Genomic DNA, 20,581 nt, shown 5'->3' on the forward strand with positions numbered 1-20,581 from the left:
CCAGCGTTCCATTGCCACATTCCATCTACTGCAGGCAGGATACCTGGCTGGCTGAATGTCGCTGAGAAGCTCACAGAGACCGCCATAAGCAACAGTTTAACAGAATGCCACAGACTAATCAACCAAACTTTTTGGGTTGGGTTCTCTTTTATAGTCTGCAGGCATTAAATGAAAGAAGTCAGTGTTCCAGCAGAGGGAGACAACGTTTCAGAAAAGGCATTGTAGCAAACCAAAAAAGAAATTTTAAGCGCAGCAGAGTAACCAGCGCACATACCTGTTAGCTCAGGTGAGTTTAAAAGGCTGCTGTTGATAACAAGGGCATTTGCTAAATAGATGGTGTGTGTGCAACAATATACTGAAAGGTCAATTATATTGTGCAGCTTATCTCACCACCTGTAGTTATTTAGGTGAAAGCTCCAAAATGCTTGCCTAATATGTCTGTTTATCCAAAAGGAAGTAAAAAGGGAGAGCTAGAAAGATAGCATTTCATTACATTACATGGCAATGCAATGCACAGTTGCTGAAGTTGAACCAAAATGAGCTTGTAATCTGGCTTCTGCAACTTTGAACATGAAAAATCCAATGAGGAGAAGAAAAGCAAAGCCAAAGAGTCCATCCCAAAATCCGACAAACAAGCAAAATGAACAAAAAACATTGAATTCAATTCTTTCTGATTTTAGAAACTGCATTAAAGAAGGGGTGCACCGGTCCTGGAGATACTGCAATACCAGGTCAATGCGTGGAGTGGACAGAGCAAGCTCTTTTTCCATCTCCCTGTTCTAAAAATCCATTTAATATATGGTCCCCAGATAGGGGACGTATCAGATATTAAACTGATAAGAACAGATACTACACTTGATCTTAGCCAAAAGGCCGAGAAGCGATAACCAGAATTGGTTTCAAACTACGGAGCCACCCAAGGATCCTGAAAAGTCCATTTGTGGAGATGAGCTCCTGGACTCCCGTTAAGAAGACATGTTGTCAACCTCTAGATCCCTTACATGCCTGCACTTTTCGGCTTGCTGCTGCTGCAATCCACGCGTTTTAGATCTGCATAACTCCACCTCTTTAAACACAGCACCTTCACCCCCTGCTGTTCCCACCCGCCTCAACACCGTTGGAAGGGAGGAGAACCAATTAAGGCGGGGGGTGGGGTGGAACGAGCAGCTGTCTACCCTTAGCAGGAGGGCTGCTGATTACATACCTCTCCTGCTGCTGCTGCTGCTGCTGCTGGCTGTCCAGCAGCAGACTGAAGGTGGCTGCTGCTGTGCACAGGTATATAAAGGCTCAGAGCCTATTATGACACGCGCAGCCAGTGTTCCATTGCCACATTCCATCTACTGCAGGCAGGATACCTGGCTGGCTGAATGTCGCTGAGAAGCTCACAGAGACCGCCATAAGCAATAGTTTAACAGAATGCCACAGACTAATCAACCAAACTTTTTGGGTTGGGTTCTCTTTTATAGTCTGCAGGCATTAAATGAAAGAAGTCAGTGTTCCAGCAGAGGGAGACAACGTTTCAGAAAAGGCATTGTAGCAAACCAAAAAAGAAATTTTAAGTGCAGCAGAGTAACCAGCGCACATACCTGTTAGCTCAGGTGAGTTTAAAAGGCTGCTGTTGATAACAAGGGCATTTGCTAAATAGATGGTGTGTGTGCAACAATATACTGAAAGGTCAATTATATTGTGCAGCTTATCTCACCACCTGTAGTTATTTAGGTGAAAGCTCCAAAATGCTTGCCTAATATGTCTGTTTATCCAAAAGGAAGTAAAAAGGGAGAGCTAGAAAGATAGCATTTCATTACATTACATGGCAATGCAATGCACAGTTGCTGAAGTTGAACCAAAATGAGCTTGTAATCTGGCTTCTGCAACTTTGAACATGAAAAATCCAATGAGGAGAAGAAAAGCAAAGCCAAAGAGTCCATCCCAAAATCCGACAAACAAGCAAAATGAACAAAAAACATTGAATTCAATTCTTTCTGATTTTAGAAACTGCATTAAAGAAGGGGTGCACCGGTCCTGGAGATACTGCAATACCAGGTCAATGCGTGGAGTGGACAGAGCAAGCTCTTTTTCCATCTCCCTGTTCTAAAAATCCATTTAATATATGGTCCCCAGATAGGGGACGTATCAGATATTAAACTGATAAGAACAGATACTACACTTGATCTTAGCCAAAAGGCCGAGAAGCGATAACCAGAATTGGTTTCAAACTACGGAGCCACCCAAGGATCCTGAAAAGTCCATTTGTGGAGATGAGCTCCTGGACTCCCGTTAAGAAGACATGTTGTCAACCTCTAGATCCCTTACATGCCTGCACTTTTCGGCTTGCTGCTGCTGCAATCCACGCGTTTTAGATCTGCATAACTCCACCTCTTTAAACACAGCACCTTCACCCCCTGCTGTTCCCACCCGCCTCAACACCGTTGGAAGGGAGGAGAACCAATTAAGGCGGGGGGTGGGGTGGAACGAGCAGCTGTCTACCCTTAGCAGGAGGGCTGCTGATTACATACCTCTCCTGCTGCTGCTGCTGCTGCTGCTGGCTGTCCAGCAGCAGACTGAAGGTGGCTGCTGCTGTGCACAGGTATATAAAGGCTCAGAGCCTATTATGACACGCGCAGCCAGCGTTCCACTGCCACATTCCATCTACTGCAGGCAGGATACCTGGCTGGCTGAATGTCGCTGAGAAGCTCACAGAGACCGCCATAAGCAACAGTTTAACAGAATGCCACAGACTAATCAACCAAACTTTTTGGGTTGGGTTCTCTTTTATAGTCTGCAGGCATTAAATGAAAGAAGTCAGTGTTCCAGCAGAGGGAGACAACGTTTCAGAAAAGGCATTGTAGCAAACCAAAAAAGAAATTTTAAGCGCAGCAGAGTAACCAGTGCACATACCTGTTAGCTCAGGTGAGTTTAAAAGGCTGCTGTTGATAACAAGGGCATTTGCTAAATAGATGGTGTGTGTGCAACAATATACTGAAAGGTCAATTATATTGTGCAGCTTATCTCACCACCTGTAGTTATTTAGGTGAAAGCTCCAAAATGCTTGCCTAATATGTCTGTTTATCCAAAAGGAAGTAAAAAGGGAGAGCTAGAAAGATAGCATTTCATTACATTACATGGCAATGCAATGCACAGTTGCTGAAGTTGAACCAAAATGAGCTTGTAATCTGGCTTCTGCAACTTTGAACATGAAAAATCCAATGAGGAGAAGAAAAGCAAAGCCAAAGAGTCCATCCCAAAATCCGACAAACAAGCAAAATGAACAAAAAACATTGAATTCAATTCTTTCTGATTTTAGAAACTGCATTAAAGAAGGGGTGCACCGGTCCTGGAGATACTGCAATACCAGGTCAATGCGTGGAGTGGACAGAGCAAGCTCTTTTTCCATCTCCCTGTTCTAAAAATCCATTTAATATATGGTCCCCAGATAGGGGACGTATCAGATATTAAACTGATAAGAACAGATACTACACTTGATCTTAGCCAAAAGGCCGAGAAGCGATAACCAGAATTGGTTTCAAACTACGGAGCCACCCAAGGATCCTGAAAAGTCCATTTGTGGAGATGAGCTCCTGGACTCCCGTTAAGAAGACATGTTGTCAACCTCTAGATCCCTTACATGCCTGCACTTTTCGGCTTGCTGCTGCTGCAATCCACGCGTTTTAGATCTGCATAACTCCACCTCTTTAAACACAGCACCTTCACCCCCTGCTGTTCCCACCCGCCTCAACACCGTTGGAAGGGAGGAGAACCAATTAAGGCGGGGGGTGGGGTGGAACGAGCAGCTGTCTACCCTTAGCAGGAGGGCTGCTGATTACATACCTCCCCTGCTGCTGCTGCTGCTGCTGGCTGTCCAGCAGCAGACTGAAGGTGGCTGCTGGTGTGCACAGGTATATAAAGGCTCAGAGCCTATTATGACACGCGCAGCCAGCATTCCATTGCCACATTCCATCTACTGCAGGCAGGATACCTGGCTGGCTGAATGTCGCTGAGAAGCTCACAGAGACCGCCATAAGCAACAGTTTAACAGAATGCCACAGACTAATCAACCAAACTTTTTGGGTTGGGTTCTCTTTTATAGTGTGCAGGCATTAAATGAAAGAAGTCAGTGTTCCAGCAGAGGGAGACAACGTTTCAGAAAAGGCATTGTAGCAAACCAAAAAATAAATTTTAAGCGCAGCAGAGTAACCAGCGCACATACCTGTTAGCTCAGGTGAGTTTAAAAGGCTGCTGTTGATAACAAGGGCATTTGCTAAATAGATGGTGTGTGTGCAACAATATACTGAAAGGTCAATTATATTGTGCAGCTTATCTCACCACCTGTAGTTATTTAGGTGAAAGCTCCAAAATACTTGCCTAATATGTCTGTTTATCCAAAAGGAAGTAAAAAGGGAGAGCTAGAAAGATAGCATTTCATTACATTACATGGCAATGCAATGCACAGTTGCTGAAGTTGAACCAAAATGAGCTTGTAATCTGGCTTCTGCAACTTTGAACATGAAAAATCCAATGAGGAGAAGAAAAGCAAAGCCAAAGAGTCCATCCCAAAATCCGACAAACAAGCAAAATGAACAAAAAACATTGAATTCAATTCTTTCTGATTTTAGAAACTGCATTAAAGAAGGGGTGCACCGGTCCTGGAGATACTGCAATACCAGGTCAATGCGTGGAGTGGACAGAGCAAGCTCTTTTTCCATCTCCCTGTTCTAAAAATCCATTTAATATATGGTCCCCAGATAGGGGACGTATCAGATATTAAACTGATAAGAACAGATACTACACTTGATCTTAGCCAAAAGGCCGAGAAGCGATAACCAGAATTGGTTTCAAACTACGGAGCCACCCAAGGATCCTGAAAAGTCCATTTGTGGAGATGAGCTCCTGGACTCCCGTTAAGAAGACATGTTGTCAACCTCTAGATCCCTTACATGCCTGCACTTTTCGGCTTGCTGCTGCTGCAATCCACGCGTTTTAGATCTGCATAACTCCACCTCTTTAAACACAGCACCTTCACCCCCTGCTGTTCCCACCCGCCTCAACACCGTTGGAAGGGAGGAGAACCAATTAAGGCGGGGGGTGGGGTGGAACGAGCAGCTGTCTACCCTTAGCAGGAGGGCTGCTGATTACATACCTCTCCTGCTGCTGCTGCTGCTGCTGGCTGTCCAGCAGCAGACTGAAGGTGGCTGCTGCTGTGCACAGGTATATAAAGGCTCAGAGCCTATTATGACAGACGCAGCCAGCGTTCCATTGCCACATTCCATCTACTGCAGGCAGGATACCTGGCTGGCTGAATGTCGCTGAGAAGCTCACAGAGACCGCCATAAGCAACAGTTTAACAGAATGCCACAGACTAATCAACCAAACTTTTTGGGTTGGGTTCTCTTTTATAGCCTGCAGGCATTAAATGAAAGAAGTCAGTGTTCCAGCAGAGGGAGACAACGTTTCAGAAAAGGCATTGTAGCAAACCAAAAAAGAAATTTTAAGCGCAGCAGAGTAACCAGCGCACATACCTGTTAGCTCAGGTGAGTTTAAAAGGCTGCTGTTGATAACAAGGGCATTTGCTAAATAGATGGTGTGTGTGCAACAATATACTGAAAGGTCAATTATATTGTGCAGCTTATCTCACCACCTGTAGTTATTTAGGTGAAAGCTCCAAAATGCTTGCCTAATATGTCTGTTTATCCAAAAGGAAGTAAAAAGGGAGAGCTAGAAAGATAGCATTTCATTACATTACATGGCAATGCAATGCACAGTTGCTGAAGTTGAACCAAAATGAGCTTGTAATCTGGCTTCTGCAACTTTGAACATGAAAAATCCAATGAGGAGAAGAAAAGCAAAGCCAAAGAGTCCATCCCAAAATCCGACAAACAAGCAAAATGAACAAAAAACATTGAATTCAATTCTTTCTGATTTTAGAAACTGCATTAAAGAAGGGGTGCACCGGTCCTGGAGATACTGCAATACCAGGTCAATGCGTGGAGTGGACAGAGCAAGCTCTTTTTCCATCTCCCTGTTCTAAAAATCCATTTAATATATGGTCCCCAGATAGGGGACGTATCAGATATTAAACTGATAAGAACTGATACTACACTTGATCTTAGCCAAAAGGCCGAGAAGCGATAACCAGAATTGGTTTCAAACTACGGAGCCACCCAAGGATCCTGAAAAGTCCATTTGTGGAGATGAGCTCCTGGACTCCCGTTAAGAAGACATGTTGTCAACCTCTAGATCCCTTACATGCCTGCACTTTTCGGCTTGCTGCTGCTGCAATCCACGCGTTTTAGATCAGCATAACTCCACCTCTTTAAACACAGCACCTTCACCCCCTGCTGTTCCCACCCGCCTCAACACCGTTGGAAGGGAGGAGAACCAATTAAGGCGGGGGGTGGGGTGGAACGAGCAGCTGTCTACCCTTAGCAGGAGGGCTGCTGATTACATACCTCTCCTGCTGCTGCTGCTGCTGCTGGCTGTCCAGCAGTAGACTGAAGGTGGCTGCTGCTGTGCACAGGTATATAAAGGCTCAGAGCCTATTATGACACGCGCAGCCAGCGTTCCATTGCCACATTCCATCTACTGCAGGCAGGATACCTGGCTGGCTGAATGTCGCTGAGAAGCTCACAGAGACCGCCATAAGCAACAGTTTAACAGAATGCCACAGACTAATCAACCAAACTTTTTGGGTTGGGTTCTCTTTTATAGTCTGCAGGCATTAAATGAAAGAAGTCAGTGTTCCAGCAGAGGGAGACAACGTTTCAGAAAAGGCATTGTAGCAAACCAAAAAAGAAATTTTAAGCGCAGCAGAGTAACCAGCGCACATACCTGTTAGCTCAGGTGAGTTTAAAAGGCTGCTGTTGATAACAAGGGCATTTGCTAAATAGATGGTGTGTGTGCAACAATATACTGAAAGGTCAATTATATTGTGCAGCTTATCTCACCACCTGTAGTTATTTAGGTGAAAGCTCCAAAATGCTTGCCTAATATGTCTGTTTATCCAAAAGGAAGTAAAAAGGGAGAGCTAGAAAGATAGCATTTCATTACATTACATGGCAATGCAATGCACAGTTGCTGAAGTTGAACCAAAATGAGCTTGTAATCTGGCTTCTGCAACTTTGAACATGAAAAATCCAATGAGGAGAAGAAAAGCAAAGCCAAAGAGTCCATCCCAAAATCCGACAAACAAGCAAAATGAACAAAAAACATTGAATTCAATTCTTTCTGATTTTAGAAACTGCATTAAAGAAGGGGTGCACTGGTCCTGGAGATACTGCAATACCAGGTCAATGCGTGGAGTGGACAGAGCAAGCTCTTTTTCCATCTCCCTGTTCTAAAAATCCATTTAATATATGGTCCCCAGATAGGGGACGTATCAGATATTAAACTGATAAGAACAGATACTACACTTGATCTTAGCCAAAAGGCCGAGAAGCGATAACCAGAATTGGTTTCAAACTACGGAGCCACCCAAGGATCCTGAAAAGTCCATTTGTGGAGATGAGCTCCTGGACTCCCGTTAAGAAGACATGTTGTCAACCTCTAGATCCCTTACATGCCTGCACTTTTCGGCTTGCTGCTGCTGCAATCCACGCGTTTTAGATCTGCATAACTCCACCTCTTTAAACACAGCACCTTCACCCCCTGCTGTTCCCACCCGCCTCAACACCGTTGGAAGGGAGGAGAACCAATTAAGGTGGGGGGTGGGGTGGAACGAGCAGCTGTCTACCCTTAGCAGGAGGGCTGCTGATTACATACCTCTCCTGCTGCTGCTGCTGCTGCTGCTGGCTGTCCAGCAGCAGACTGAAGGTGGCTGCTGCTGTGCACAGGTATATAAAGGCTCAGAGCCTATTATGACACGCGCAGCCAGCGTTCCATTGCCACATTCCATCTACTGCAGGCAGGATACCTGGCTGGCTGAATGTCGCTGAGAAGCTCACAGAGACCGCCATAAGCAACAGTTTAACAGAATGCCACAGACTAATCAACCAAACTTTTTGGGTTGGGTTCTCTTTTATAGTCTGCAGGCATTAAATGAAAGAAGTCAGTGTTCCAGCAGAGGGAGACAACGTTTCAGAAAAGGCATTGTAGCAAACCAAAAAAGAAATTTTAAGCGCAGCAGAGTAACCAGCGCACATACCTGTTAGCTCAGGTGAGTTTAAAAGGCTGCTGTTGATAACAAGGGCATTTGCTAAATAGATGGTGTGTGTGCAACAATATACTGAAAGGTCAATTATATTGTGCAGCTTATCTCACCACCTGTAGTTATTTAGGTGAAAGCTCCAAAATGCTTGCCTAATATGTCTGTTTATCCAAAAGGAAGTAAAAAGGGAGAGCTAGAAAGATAGCATTTCATTACATTACATGGCAATGCAATGCACAGTTGCTGAAGTTGAACCAAAATGAGCTTGTAATCTGGCTTCTGCAACTTTGAACATGAAAAATCCAATGAGGAGAAGAAAAGCAAAGCCAAAGAGTCCATCCCAAAATCCGACAAACAAGCAAAATGAACAAAAAACATTGAATTCAATTCTTTCTGATTTTAGAAACTGCATTAAAGAAGGGGTGCACCGGTCCTGGAGATACTGCAATACCAGGTCAATGCGTGGAGTGGACAGAGCAAGCTCTTTTTCCATCTCCCTGTTCTAAAAATCCATTTAATATATGGTCCCCAGATAGGGGACGTATCAGATATTAAACTGATAAGAACAGATTTTGCGTTTATATTTAAAATATCGTAGTCTTTATCTTTTCTTCAGAGCTTTAAAATAACATCTTCCATAGGTGATAGTTCCATATACTCAGGGCTCTTTTCTTTCCAAGCTTCTTCATATCCATTAGGTAGTACATATAAATTTCACTTAATGCCAGTCTTATACAATCCTTGACTTCTATATAGTCTCTTTTAAACAACAATATGTTTCTGGTCTTCCATAGAGCACTTTTAACACAACTCAAAGTGCACCATAAAACTCTCTCTTTTTCTTTCGTCATGTTTGGTAAAATCCCATATAAAACCACTTCATGGCTTAAAAAATTAAGACCAGATAAAAATTTTAAAAGCTCACCACAGTCTTTCCACACTTGCTGTGCAAAATCACAATTCCAAATAAGGTGCATAGTAGTCTCATCATTATTGCACTGATGCCTCGGGCAGGTTTGTATAGTGCTAAGTCTTCTTTTATACTGGAAATCACGAGTCGGTAAACATTCCTGCACAATCATCCAAGCTAAGTCTTTATGTTGATTCATCAGGTAAGGTGCATTTGTTAAATTCCATATTTTAGTGACTCTGCTATATGAATAATGGCTTATGGGTGTCAAAGTTTCTTTCTTTTTTAATTGCTGCAGCAGCTTCCTTGCATTCTTCAATGTCTCCATCTCAAAAGAATCTAGGCCATATAATCTGATAACTTTCTCCAGGATGGCATATTGTTGTGGAGGTGATAACAACACTGGGCTTGTTAAAGAAATGGATATCCACTTTCGCCTCCTAAAAATGTGGCCAGCTGCATATCTTAAAAAATGTGCCCAAGGGCTTGAAGCAAACATATATTTAAAACAGAGGCTAAAAAACTTGGAGTATAAAAACAGTTTGACGTTGGGAACATCCTTACCACCAAGGTGGTGCATCTTGTACATTGTTTCTCTCTTCACCTTTTCGAACTTAGAGTTCCACACAAATTCAAACAGCATTCTCTGTAATCTTCTCGCTGTAAGGTCACTTGGGGGATAAACATAACTGAGATATAACATGACAGGAAGCAGAAGGGCCTTAATAATTAAAACTTTACCTTCGATTGTTAATTTTCTTAATTTCCAAAAGTCAATCTTCTTTTGTATTTTGTCCCTTACTCCATCCCAGCTCTTCATTCCATCATTCTGTCGATCAAAAATCACGCCCAGAATTTTAATCTTCTCTGACTGCATCGGGAGATCAGGGATGGACACATCCGCCCAATTGCCACGGACAAAACAATCACATTTCTCAATGTTTAACTTAAAACCTGAGGCTTCACAAAAAAAATTGGTCGTTCTTATAGCTCTCCTGAGAGCGGCAGGTGATGAACACAAAAAATAGTAATATCATCCATGTAGCCCATTACCTTCACATCTCTTCCATGTCCTCCAGGGATAGGGACACCTTTAATCACTTTATCCTCTCGTAGCATAGATAAAAGAGGCTCTATTGCACATATAAATAGCACTGGGGACAAAGGGCAGCCTTGCTTCACACCTGAATGCAAAAACACTTCATTAGACAAAAATCCATTGATTAAAATTTTACTAAAAGAGTTCTTATATAAAAGTGCCACTTGCTTGATAAAAATTTCAGGGAAGCCCATTTTTTTTAAAACCAACCATAAAAAACAATGAGAGACACGATCAAAAGCCTTTTGAAAATCCAACGATAAAATTGCTAAGTCTTGCTTCCTGGATTGCTGGTACCATATGACATCGCGGATGGTATTGAGATGCTCCGCAACTCCTCTTCCTGGCACCCCACATACCTGGTCTTCATAAATAACTTTGGATAAAACTTTTTTAAAACGGTTCACTAAAATTTTGGACATCAACTTGTAATCAACATTCAACAGTGTGATTGGTCTCCAGTTTGCCAGATGGGATTTGGCTCCTTTTTTAAAAATCAGGGAGACCAGACCACTTCTCCAAGATATAGGCAGGATATCACACTTAAAAGCTTCTTTGATTACTAAAAACAAGTCGGGTTTTAAAAAATTCCAAAATTCACGATAAAATTCAACAGGCAAACCGTCAGAACCAGGGGTTTTCCCATAGGAAAAACTTTTGATAGCAGCATCTACTTCCGACAAGGTGACTTCAGTGCATAACAATTCTTGGTCTTCGCGGCTCAGACTATTTTTTAATGAATTAAGGGCATCTTCAGTAAAAGACTGGTCTATAGTTTTCTCATTAAAAAGCTGCTGATAAAACTGGTGAGCTTGGTTGAGCATACCTTCAGTTGTAGTTTCACCCTCTAATTCTGTTATCATTTCCTTAGCAGCAACTACTTTTTTAAAAAAAAATCTTGAGCACTTTTCATTTTTCTCCATCACTTCAATTTTTGAGTTATAAATTATTTCCTTACCCTTCGACTCTATACTCTTTTTAATTTCTTTTTTTGTTGCTTCAATTAAATCGTCCATTTCAAGTCCCACATCTCTTAGTTGATAACAGGTCTGCAATTTAGTAATAAGCCTTTTATGCCAAGCGGACTTTTCTCTTGCATTGGCTATGCTGACCTTGATAAAAAAACTTTTTATCTTCATCTTGCTGTATTCCCACCATTCTAGCAGAGTTAAAAATTTTTGTTGTTTTGTTCTTAAATAATTAAAAAACGCTTTAAAATCTGTTCTTACCTTAGGATCTTGTAACAATGTTGTATTTAGCCTCCAAACTCCTCTTGCCTTGACAAGCCCAGGTAATTCTAACTCTGATAGCAGCATCTTATGATCTGAAAAAATGTTTGGGATTAAGACAACAGATTTGACATTCACATATTGGGACATGAAAATAAAATCAATACGAGATTTAGAAGAAGAGTTCTCCCAAGTATAACCGGGATCATTACTACGGATCTCTTTCCAGGAGTCTCTAAGAAAAAAATCAGTTAACAAATCCTTTAGTTGTTTCTCTGTTTTGTCTTTTTTAGGAACGGTGGAACTCCCGCTTCTCCCTTCACCAGGCAAGACACAATTGAAATCCCCACAGAACATCAGAGGCGATGAACCAGGTAGGTAATATTGCACATCTTCAAACAACTGATGTCTCTCTTCCTTCACCGGAGAAGCATAAATGTTCAAAAGTCTAAAGTCCACACCTTTAAAACTAATATTTAAGAAAAGAGCACGTCCAGAAGAAATGTCCACAAAAGAGTTGATTTTAAAGTCATGCGACCTAAACAGCACTCCAATGCCAGAGGAACGATTTTCATTATCTCCGGACCAGATAGAGGGCCCATGAGGCCAATCTTTTCTTAAATCTGCATAATTCATATCAAAGTCAATGTTACATTCTTGCAAACAAAAGACATCACAGTCCACTGTTGACAGGTAGGAAAACAAAGCAGCCCTTCTTGTAGAGCCCCTTATACTCCTCACATTGAGCGAGGCTACTTTAATTGATGAGGTCATGATAGGATAGTTCAGGTCACACTACTGTCAGAATCAGACATAAAGCCCACCGATGTTAACGGGCTCTGCACTTCTGAGTCCGAAAAAGAAATGTTTATAGGGTCTGAAGGCCTTGGCTCCTCAGGAGGGGCAGCGGGAGCCATTGGCTTGTATTGCAGAAGACTTGGTTTTAATGGACACTTCTTGGAAGTCTCCCTGGCCACATTCTCATCAGACCTATCATCTGTTTTCCTTTTCCTACGAGTTTCCAGCTCCATTGCTTCTTCCTCCGAGCTAAATGTCCCGATTTCAGCAGAGGGACTCCCCTCCACCACCATATCACCCGGATCAGAATCAGCAGCCCAGTCCTTAGATGAAGCTTCCCTCTTCTCAGGACGGACAGGTTTCTCAGCTGGAGGTTTCTGCATAGACGTGGGCTTATGCGCAGCAGGAATAGGAGAACTGGCAGGTTTTCCCTGTGCAGCAGGCACTGAAGTGCTTGTGGACCCGCCTACAGGGGGTTGTGTTTGCACAGTAGATACAGGAGCACCGGTGGGACCCCCCTTAGCAGCAGGAGCAGGAGGGTTGGTTGGCTTCCTCTGTGCAGCAGGTGCAGACGTACCACCTGATGTACTAGCAGGCTTGGTCTGTGGAGCAGGTACTGGAGAGCTAGAAGACTGCCCCCGTGCTGTAGATGCACCCGCAGGAGCAGGAACAGCAGAGGGTTGCCTCTGCCCCCCGGGAGCAGATGGAGGCACACGGGCAGGTTGCTTTGCCAGCGTTTCAGCATAGGTTTCCGCCTTTTTCTTCAAAGGACACTCCCGGAAGGAGTGACCTGGGACCCGGCAGATGTTGCACACCATCTCATTGGTACAGTCCATTGTGGCATGTCCATGCTTGTAGCACTTCTTACAGATTGCCACCTCCTCCTTGCAGTTCTCATAAGTGTGACCGAAACACATGCATTTCCGGCAGAAGAGGGGCATGTCCGGGTAGAAGTGGCGCCCCCGCTCCCTACCGATCAGGAAACTTGACGGAGGATGACGCTGACCACCAATGCCATTTGGATCTTCACAAAATTTAACAAAAAATTTATGCTTTCCCGTCCAGAGGTTTTCCTCATTCATGACCTTGTGGGAATACCGCAGTTCTGGGAAATAGTTTTGAAGAAAGCAAATAATATTAACTAAGGGAACATGAGGGTTGCTCATCTGAACCACGAGTGGCTTCTCTCCACCGGAGTAAAGGATGACAAAGGTGAGTCCTTTAAGATCCTCATCTGAAAGGTGCAGGTGAATCTGGCGGAAAAGGTTCTGGCACGCATACTCCGACTCCAGAGTCAAAGTGAAGGAACCGGGGCGATCTTGAAGGGCCAGGATGTCTTCCCTCTTTACTCCTAGGATCTCCAGCAGCACTCTCCTCACGAAAAACTTCAAGGTCATCTTCTCCTTGGATGCATCGTCCACTTCGATCTTGAAAGAGTTCTTGATGCGAAGGTCACCAGCTCTGGCATAGCGCACTGCGGCCGCTACTGCTGATGCCATCTTCAAAAGGTAGATAGGGTCGATCGCCTTCTTGGTTTCTTTGCGTATCTGCCCCCTAAAGCAGCATGAGGCTTAAGACGGCTTTTTACACCGCCGATGCCTCAAGGCCAAGGGCACGATTGGCTTAGAATCCTTCTGGCAAGATGTGGTATCTTATCCAAAAGGCCGAGAAGCGATAACCAGAATTGGTTTCAAACTACGGAGCCACCCAAGGATCCTGAAAAGTCCATTTGTGGAGATGAGCTCCTGGACTCCCGTTAAGAAGACATGTTGTCAACCTCTAGATCCCTTACATGCCTGCACTTTTCGGCTTGCTGCTGCTGCAATCCACGCGTTTTAGATCTGCATAACTCCACCTCTTTAAACACAGCACCTTCACCCCCTGCTGTTCCCACCCGCCTCAACACCGTTGGAAGGGAGGAGAACCAATTAAGGTGGGGGGTGGGGTGGAACGAGCAGCTGTCTACCCTTAGCAGGAGGGCTGCTGATTACATACCTCTCCTGCTGCTGCTGCTGCTGCTGGCTGTCCAGCAGCAGACTGAAGGTGGCTGCTGCTGTGCACAGGTATATAAAGGCTCAGAGCCTATTATGACACGCGCAGCCAGCGTTCCATTGCCACATTCCATCTACTGCAGGCAGGATACCTGGCTGGCTGAATGTCGCTGAGAAGCTCACAGAGACCGCCATAAGCAACAGTTTAACAGAATGCCACAGACTAATCAACCAAACTTTTTGGGTTGGGTTCTCTTTTATAGTCTGCAGGCATTAAATGAAAGAAGTCAGTGTTCCAGCAGAGGGAGACAACGTTTCAGAAAAGGCATTGTAGCAAACCAAAAAAGAAATTTTAAGCGCAGCAGAGTAACCAGCGCACATACCTGTTAGCTCAGGTGAGTTTAAAAGGCTGCTGTTGATAACAAGGGCATTTGCTAAATAGATGGTGTGTGTGCAACAATATACTGAAAGGTCAATTATATTGTGCAGCTTATCTCACCACCTGTAGTTATTTAGGTGAAAGCTCCAAAATGCTTGCCTAATATGTCTGTTTATCCAAAAGGAAGTAAAAAGGGAGAGCTAGAAAGATAGCATTTCATTACATTACATGACAATGCAATGCACAGTTGCTGAAGTTGAACCAAAATGAGCTTGTAATCTGGCTTCTGCAACTTTGAACATGAAAAATCCAATGAGGAGAAGAAAAGCAAAGCCAAAGAGTCCATCCCAAAATCCGACAAACAAGCAAAATGAACAAAAAACATTGAATTCAATTCTTTCTGATTTTAGAAACTGCATTAAAGAAGGGGTGCACCGGTCCTGGAGATACTGCAATACCAGGTCAATGCGTGGAGTGGACAGAGCAAGCTCTTTTTCCATCTCCCTGTTCTAAAAATCCATTTAATATATGGTCCCCAGATAGGGGACGTATCAGATATTAAACTGATAAGAACAGATACTACACTTGATCTTAGCCAAAAGGCCGAGAAGCGATAACCAGAATTGGTTTCAAACTACGGAGCCACCCAAGGATCCTGAAAAGTCCATTTGTGGAGCTGAGCTCCTGGACTCCCGTTAAGAAGACATGTTGTCAACCTCTAGATCCCTTACATGCCTGCACTTTTCGGCTTGCTGCTGCTGCAATCCACGCGTTTTAGATCTGCATAACTCCACCTCTTTAAACACAGCACCTTCACCCCCTGCTGTTCCCACCCGCCTCAACACCGTTGGAAGGGAGGAGAACCAATTAAGGCGGGGGGTGGGGTGGAACGAGCAGCTGTCTACCCTTAGCAGGAGGGCTGCTGATTACATACCTCTCCTGCTGCTGCTGCTGCTGCTGGCTGTCCAGCAGCAGACTGAAGGTGGCTGCTGCTGTGCACAGGTATATAAAGGCTCAGAGCCTATTATGACACGCGCAGCCAGCGTTCCATTGCCACATTCCATCTACTGCAGGCAGGATACCTGGCTGGCTGAATGTCGCTGAGAAGCTCACAGAGACCGCCATAAGCAACAGTTTAACAGAATGCCACAGACTAATCAACCAAACTTTTTGGGTTGGGTTCTCTTTTATAGTCTGCAGGCATTAAATGAAAGAATTCAGTGTTCCAGCAGAGGGAGACAACGTTTCAGAAAAGGCATTGTAGCAAACCAAAAAAGAAATTTTAAGCGCAGCAGAGTAACCAGCGCACATACCTGTTAGCTCAGGTGAGTTTAAAAGGCTGCTGTTGATAACAAGGGCATTTGCTAAATAGATGGTGTGTGTGCAACAATATACTGAAAGGTCAATTATATTGTGCAGCTTATCTCACCACCTGTAGTTATTTAGGTGAAAGCTCCAAAATGCTTGCCTAATATGTCTGTTTATCCAAAAGGAAGTAAAAAGGGAGAGCTAGAAAGATAGCATTTCATTACATTACATGGCAATGCAATGCACAGTTGCTGAAGTTGAACCAAAATGAGCTTGTAATCTGGCTTCTGCAACTTTGAACATGAAAAATCCAATGAGGAGAAGAAAAGCAAAGCCAAAGAGTCCATCCCAAAATCCGACAAACAAGCAAAATGAACAAAAAACATTGAATTCAATTCTTTCTGATTTTAGAAACTGCATTAAAGAAGGGGTGCAACGGTCCTGGAGATACTGCAATACCAGGTCAATGCGTGGAGTGGACAGAGCAAGCTCTATTTCCATCTCCCTGTTCTAAAAATCCATTTAATATATGGTCCCCAGATAGGGGACGTATCAGATATTAAACTGATAAGAACAGATTTTTTTATATCGAAAGCCCGAATTCGTGTACAAAACCCGAGTGCGCTTAAAAAAGTGACAAGTGCCACAAAAAAAGTGCACTAGGATGCTGGTCTTCTTGAAACCCTCTCCAAAAGGAGAAGGGTCCCCCAAACCATTCCCCGTCCCTCCGAGCCAAAAGGCCACAGCGAGGAACAGGGACAAAAAGCCACCTCCAGCCGAAGCCAGAGGCGACCCAATCTTACCCCCTGCACCTGCCCGAGTTCTCACCCGAGCAAGGCACTGGGAGCCAAAGACTGTGCTCCCCTCCCGGAAGAGTGGAGCCAACAACGCTCTCCTCCCAAAACAGGAGAGCCAGGGGGGTTCAGGGGGGAGCGGAACCTGATGGCCACACACTCCCCCCCTAGACCTGCCAAGAGAGGAACCCGTAAGGGAACCGCATCCCGACAAAATCCTAGTAGGACGTGACACACGTGAATAAGTGGACACACAGTGACAAAGAAATTAAATAAATAGTGAAGGTTTCACAGTATAATACTGCCCGGACCTTCGACCGGGAATTGAAAAATTCCCCATCCTAAGGCCAGAAGGCCCGGAATAAGGGTGTGTGCGAAGAAAGAAAATTTGAAGTGCTTGTGCAAATGTGCCATAAACTCAAGTGGGGTTCCCAATCCCAGTGAGTTAAGGCACCCCAGGGTCACCACTCCTGGGGCACTTCACACTTCGGGCTTTCGATCTTCCCCGGCCCAATGGCGTCGATCCTGGGGGGCCATGCTTTCCACCAGATGACTATATTAGCCACCTGGCGTACTAACAAGCGCCTAAACCCCAGTGTGCATAATGTATCAATCTACTAGGGCGGCCAACATCCAAAACCGCCTTTTCGAAAGATTCTACACTTGATCTTAGCCAAAAGGCCGAGAAGCGATAACCAGAATTGGTTTCAAACTACGGAGCCACCCAAGGATCCTGAAAAGTCCATTTGTGGAGATGAGCTCCTGGACTCCCGTTAAGAAGACATGTTGTCAACCTCTAGATCCCTTACATGCCTGCACTTTTCGGCTTGCTGCTGCTGCAATCCACGCGTTTTAGATCTGCATAACTCCACCTCTTTAAACACAGCACCTTCACCCCCTGCTGTTCCCACCCGCCTCAACACCGTTGGAAGGGAGGAGAACCAATTAAGGCGGGGGGTGGGGTGGAACGAGCAGCTGTCTACCCTTAGCAGGAGGGCTGCTGATTACATACCTCTCCTGCTGCTGCTGCTGCTGCTGGCTGTCCAGCAGCAGACTGAAGGTGGCTGCTGCTGTGCACAGGTATATAAAGGCTCAGAGCCTATTATGACACGCGCAGCCAGCGTTCCATTGCCACATTCCATCTACTGCAGGCAGGATACCTGGCTGGCTGAATGTCGCTGAGAAGCTCACAGAGACCGCCATAAGCAACAGTTTAACAGAATGCCACAGACTAATCAACCAAACTTTTTGGGTTGGGTTCTCTTTTATAGTCTGCAGGCATTAAATGAAAGAAGTCAGTGTTCCAGCAGAGGGAGACAACGTTTCAGAAAAGGCATTGTAGCAAACCAAAAAAGAAATTTTAAGCGCACCAGAGTAACCAGCGCACATACCTGTTAGCTCAGGTGAGTTTAAAAGGCTGCTGTTGATAACAAGGGCATTTGCTAAATAGATGGTGTGTGTGCAACAATATACTGAAAGGTCAATTATATTGTGCAGCTTATCTCACCACCTGTAGTTATTTAGGTGAAAGCTCCAAAATGCTTGCCTAATATGTCTGTTTATCCAAAAGGAAGTAAAAAGGGAGAGCTAGAAAGATAGCATTTCATTACATTACATGGCAATGCAATGCACAGTTGCTGAAGTTGAACCAAAATGAGCTTGTAATCTGGCTTCTGCAACTTTGAACATGAAAAATCCAATGAGGAGAAGGAAAGCAAAGCCAAAGAGTCCATCCCAAAATCCGACAAACAAGCAAAATGAACAAAAAACATTGAATTCAATTCTTTCTGATTTTAGAAACTGCATTAAAGAAGGGGTGCACCGGTCCTGGAGATACTGCAATACCAGGTCAATGCGTGGAGTGGACAGAGCAAGCTCTTTTTCCATCTCCCTGTTCTAAAAATCCATTTAATATATGGTCCCCAGATAGGGGACGTATCAGATATTAAACTGATAAGAACAGATTTTTTTTTTTTTTTTTTTTCTACCACTCAGGTTTTGATATAAGCAAACCGTTAACCAGACTTCGTCATAAGTTATACTGCCACTTCATAAACATCATTGTGGTTTCTTTATTAAAATATTATTCAACAAAAATACAAACAAGTAATCCTATGCCAGAGAAATTTCCAGAATAAATATCAACGGTATTTAACCATATCCTGCCACTTAAGGTATTTCCACACACCTTCAGAATCTGTTCCACCACCACCACCTTCTCTTGTATCCCACAAATAGATTACATATAGTCTTGCTAAGATCAACCTAATACAATCATTTACTGTTAAATTTACTCTTTTAAACACACACAAATTTCTCACATCCCACAAGCTCTCCTGCACACACACCATAATAAACCACATCATCCTTTCTAGGCCACGACGACTAGCACCAAAACCAAACATAGCCACTCTCCAATCAATAAACTTCACACCAGCAACCCCTTTACACAGTCCACCCACACCTTTCCACACATCATACGCAAAATTACAATCCCACATAAGGTGCCTCACCGTCTCATTCGCTCCACAACCATCCCTTGGACATACTGCAGATCTTATGAGATCTCTTTTCTTCTGAAAATCCCTCACTGGCAAAATATTATGAAGGCCCATCCATACTATATCTCGCTGTCTATTCGACACACCTTGAATGCTTAACTTCTTCCATACCCGCGCAACTTCCATAGAACGCAATCCCACCACATTACTCTCACACTCATTCACACACATCTTCCCCATCACCTTCTTAACCAACATAAAGTCTTTCATTGCAACTGCTAACAAATCATTCTTCCTCACAAACTTCTCAATCAAACCATACCACTCAGGACACTTAAAAGCAACAGGCACATTCTTATCACGCTTCACCCAATTCAGACCATACAGCATCCATCCAGCCAAATACTTACACATAAATGCCCCTTTATTATTCTTCCCAATCAAAATGACCGTAGTCTTAATAAAATGCAATGTTAGAAACACTTCAATATTCGGAAACTTCAGTCCCCCATACAAATATTGCTTAATCAAAATCTCTCCCTTAAGTCTTTCCATCCTACTGCCCCAAAAAAACACAAAAATTAGTTTCTCCACTTTTTTAATTTTCCTATAGGGCACTGGAAAAATACAAGAAACATAAAGCAAAATAGGGAGAATAACAGCCTTAATAATAAGAACCTTCCCTACCAAAGACAAAGAACGTAACTTCCAAAAATTCATCTTCCGCACAATCCGCTCACCACATTCATCCCAACTCTCATAACCTTTCAAATCATCATTAAAAAAAACTCCCAACACTTTAATTGCACCATCCACACCAGCCACACCATCCATCTTAATCCTATTGTCACCAAAACATTTAAACATGCATTTGCTCCAATTCACACGAAACGCTGACGCGCCACAAAAAAAATTCAACAACAATTTTACTCTCTCCATAGAGGCCACACTCTCACTCACCACTACTACATCATCCATATATCCTAAGACTTTCACAGTCATTCCACCACTCCCCGGCACTAACAAACCAGGCACCACTTTCTCTTTCCGAATCATACACAGCAGTGGCTCAATCACACACACAAATAATACCGGTGACATGGGACAACCTTGCCTCACACCAGACCTAATACACACTTTCTCACTCAAAAACCCATTCACCAGAAATTCACTCACCACCTCCCCATACAATCCTCTCACGGCACGCACAAATTTCTCCGGAAAACCCATTCTACGCAAAACCTCAAATAGAAACACATGAGACACGCGATCAAACGCCTTTTCAAAGTCAACAGCCATCACCATACACTTCTGCTTTCTTACTTTACAATCCCACAACACATCTCTTAAAAGACACAGATTATCTGTCATACATCTACCAGGCACTGCACACACTTGATCTTTACCAATCACATCAGCTATAACCACACGC

At 43.7% G+C, this 20,581-nt stretch overlaps 7 non-coding genes and 3 pseudogenes across 7 annotated transcripts; all 10 read right to left on the reverse strand.

Moving 5' to 3' along the window:
* Positions 1 to 694: 694 nt before the first annotated feature.
* LOC141240258 (U2 spliceosomal RNA) lies at positions 695 to 885 on the reverse strand. Its single transcript, XR_012305527.1, has one exon. It is a non-coding gene; the product is annotated as a U2 spliceosomal RNA (small nuclear RNA).
* A 1,121-nt stretch (positions 886 to 2,006) lies between these two features.
* Positions 2,007 to 2,197, reverse strand: LOC141240259 (U2 spliceosomal RNA). The gene has a single exon (XR_012305528.1). It is a non-coding gene; the product is annotated as a U2 spliceosomal RNA (small nuclear RNA).
* A 1,121-nt stretch (positions 2,198 to 3,318) lies between these two features.
* On the reverse strand, positions 3,319 to 3,509 carry LOC141240260 (U2 spliceosomal RNA). Its single transcript, XR_012305529.1, has one exon. It is a non-coding gene; the product is annotated as a U2 spliceosomal RNA (small nuclear RNA).
* Positions 3,510 to 4,627: 1,118 nt separating this feature from the next.
* On the reverse strand, positions 4,628 to 4,818 carry LOC141240262 (U2 spliceosomal RNA). Its single transcript, XR_012305531.1, has one exon. It is a non-coding gene; the product is annotated as a U2 spliceosomal RNA (small nuclear RNA).
* A 1,118-nt stretch (positions 4,819 to 5,936) lies between these two features.
* Positions 5,937 to 6,127, reverse strand: LOC141240192 (U2 spliceosomal RNA). Its single transcript, XR_012305480.1, has one exon. It is a non-coding gene; the product is annotated as a U2 spliceosomal RNA (small nuclear RNA).
* A 1,118-nt stretch (positions 6,128 to 7,245) lies between these two features.
* On the reverse strand, positions 7,246 to 7,436 carry LOC141240135 (U2 spliceosomal RNA). The gene has a single exon (XR_012305423.1). It is a non-coding gene; the product is annotated as a U2 spliceosomal RNA (small nuclear RNA).
* A 1,121-nt stretch (positions 7,437 to 8,557) lies between these two features.
* Positions 8,558 to 8,733, reverse strand: LOC141240211 (U2 spliceosomal RNA; annotated as a pseudogene).
* Positions 8,734 to 14,970: 6,237 nt separating this feature from the next.
* On the reverse strand, positions 14,971 to 15,161 carry LOC141240263 (U2 spliceosomal RNA). Its single transcript, XR_012305532.1, has one exon. It is a non-coding gene; the product is annotated as a U2 spliceosomal RNA (small nuclear RNA).
* Positions 15,162 to 16,279: 1,118 nt separating this feature from the next.
* Positions 16,280 to 16,460, reverse strand: LOC141240232 (U2 spliceosomal RNA; annotated as a pseudogene).
* Positions 16,461 to 18,459: 1,999 nt separating this feature from the next.
* LOC141240226 (U2 spliceosomal RNA) lies at positions 18,460 to 18,660 on the reverse strand (annotated as a pseudogene).
* Between the last annotated feature and the right edge of the window lie 1,921 nt (positions 18,661 to 20,581).

This window comes from Phyllobates terribilis, unplaced genomic scaffold (genome assembly GCF_046119375.1).
Source record: "Phyllobates terribilis strain yellow unplaced genomic scaffold, ASM4611937v1 Scaffold_801__1_contigs__length_655404, whole genome shotgun sequence".
NCBI lineage: Eukaryota > Metazoa > Chordata > Amphibia > Anura > Dendrobatidae > Phyllobates > Phyllobates terribilis.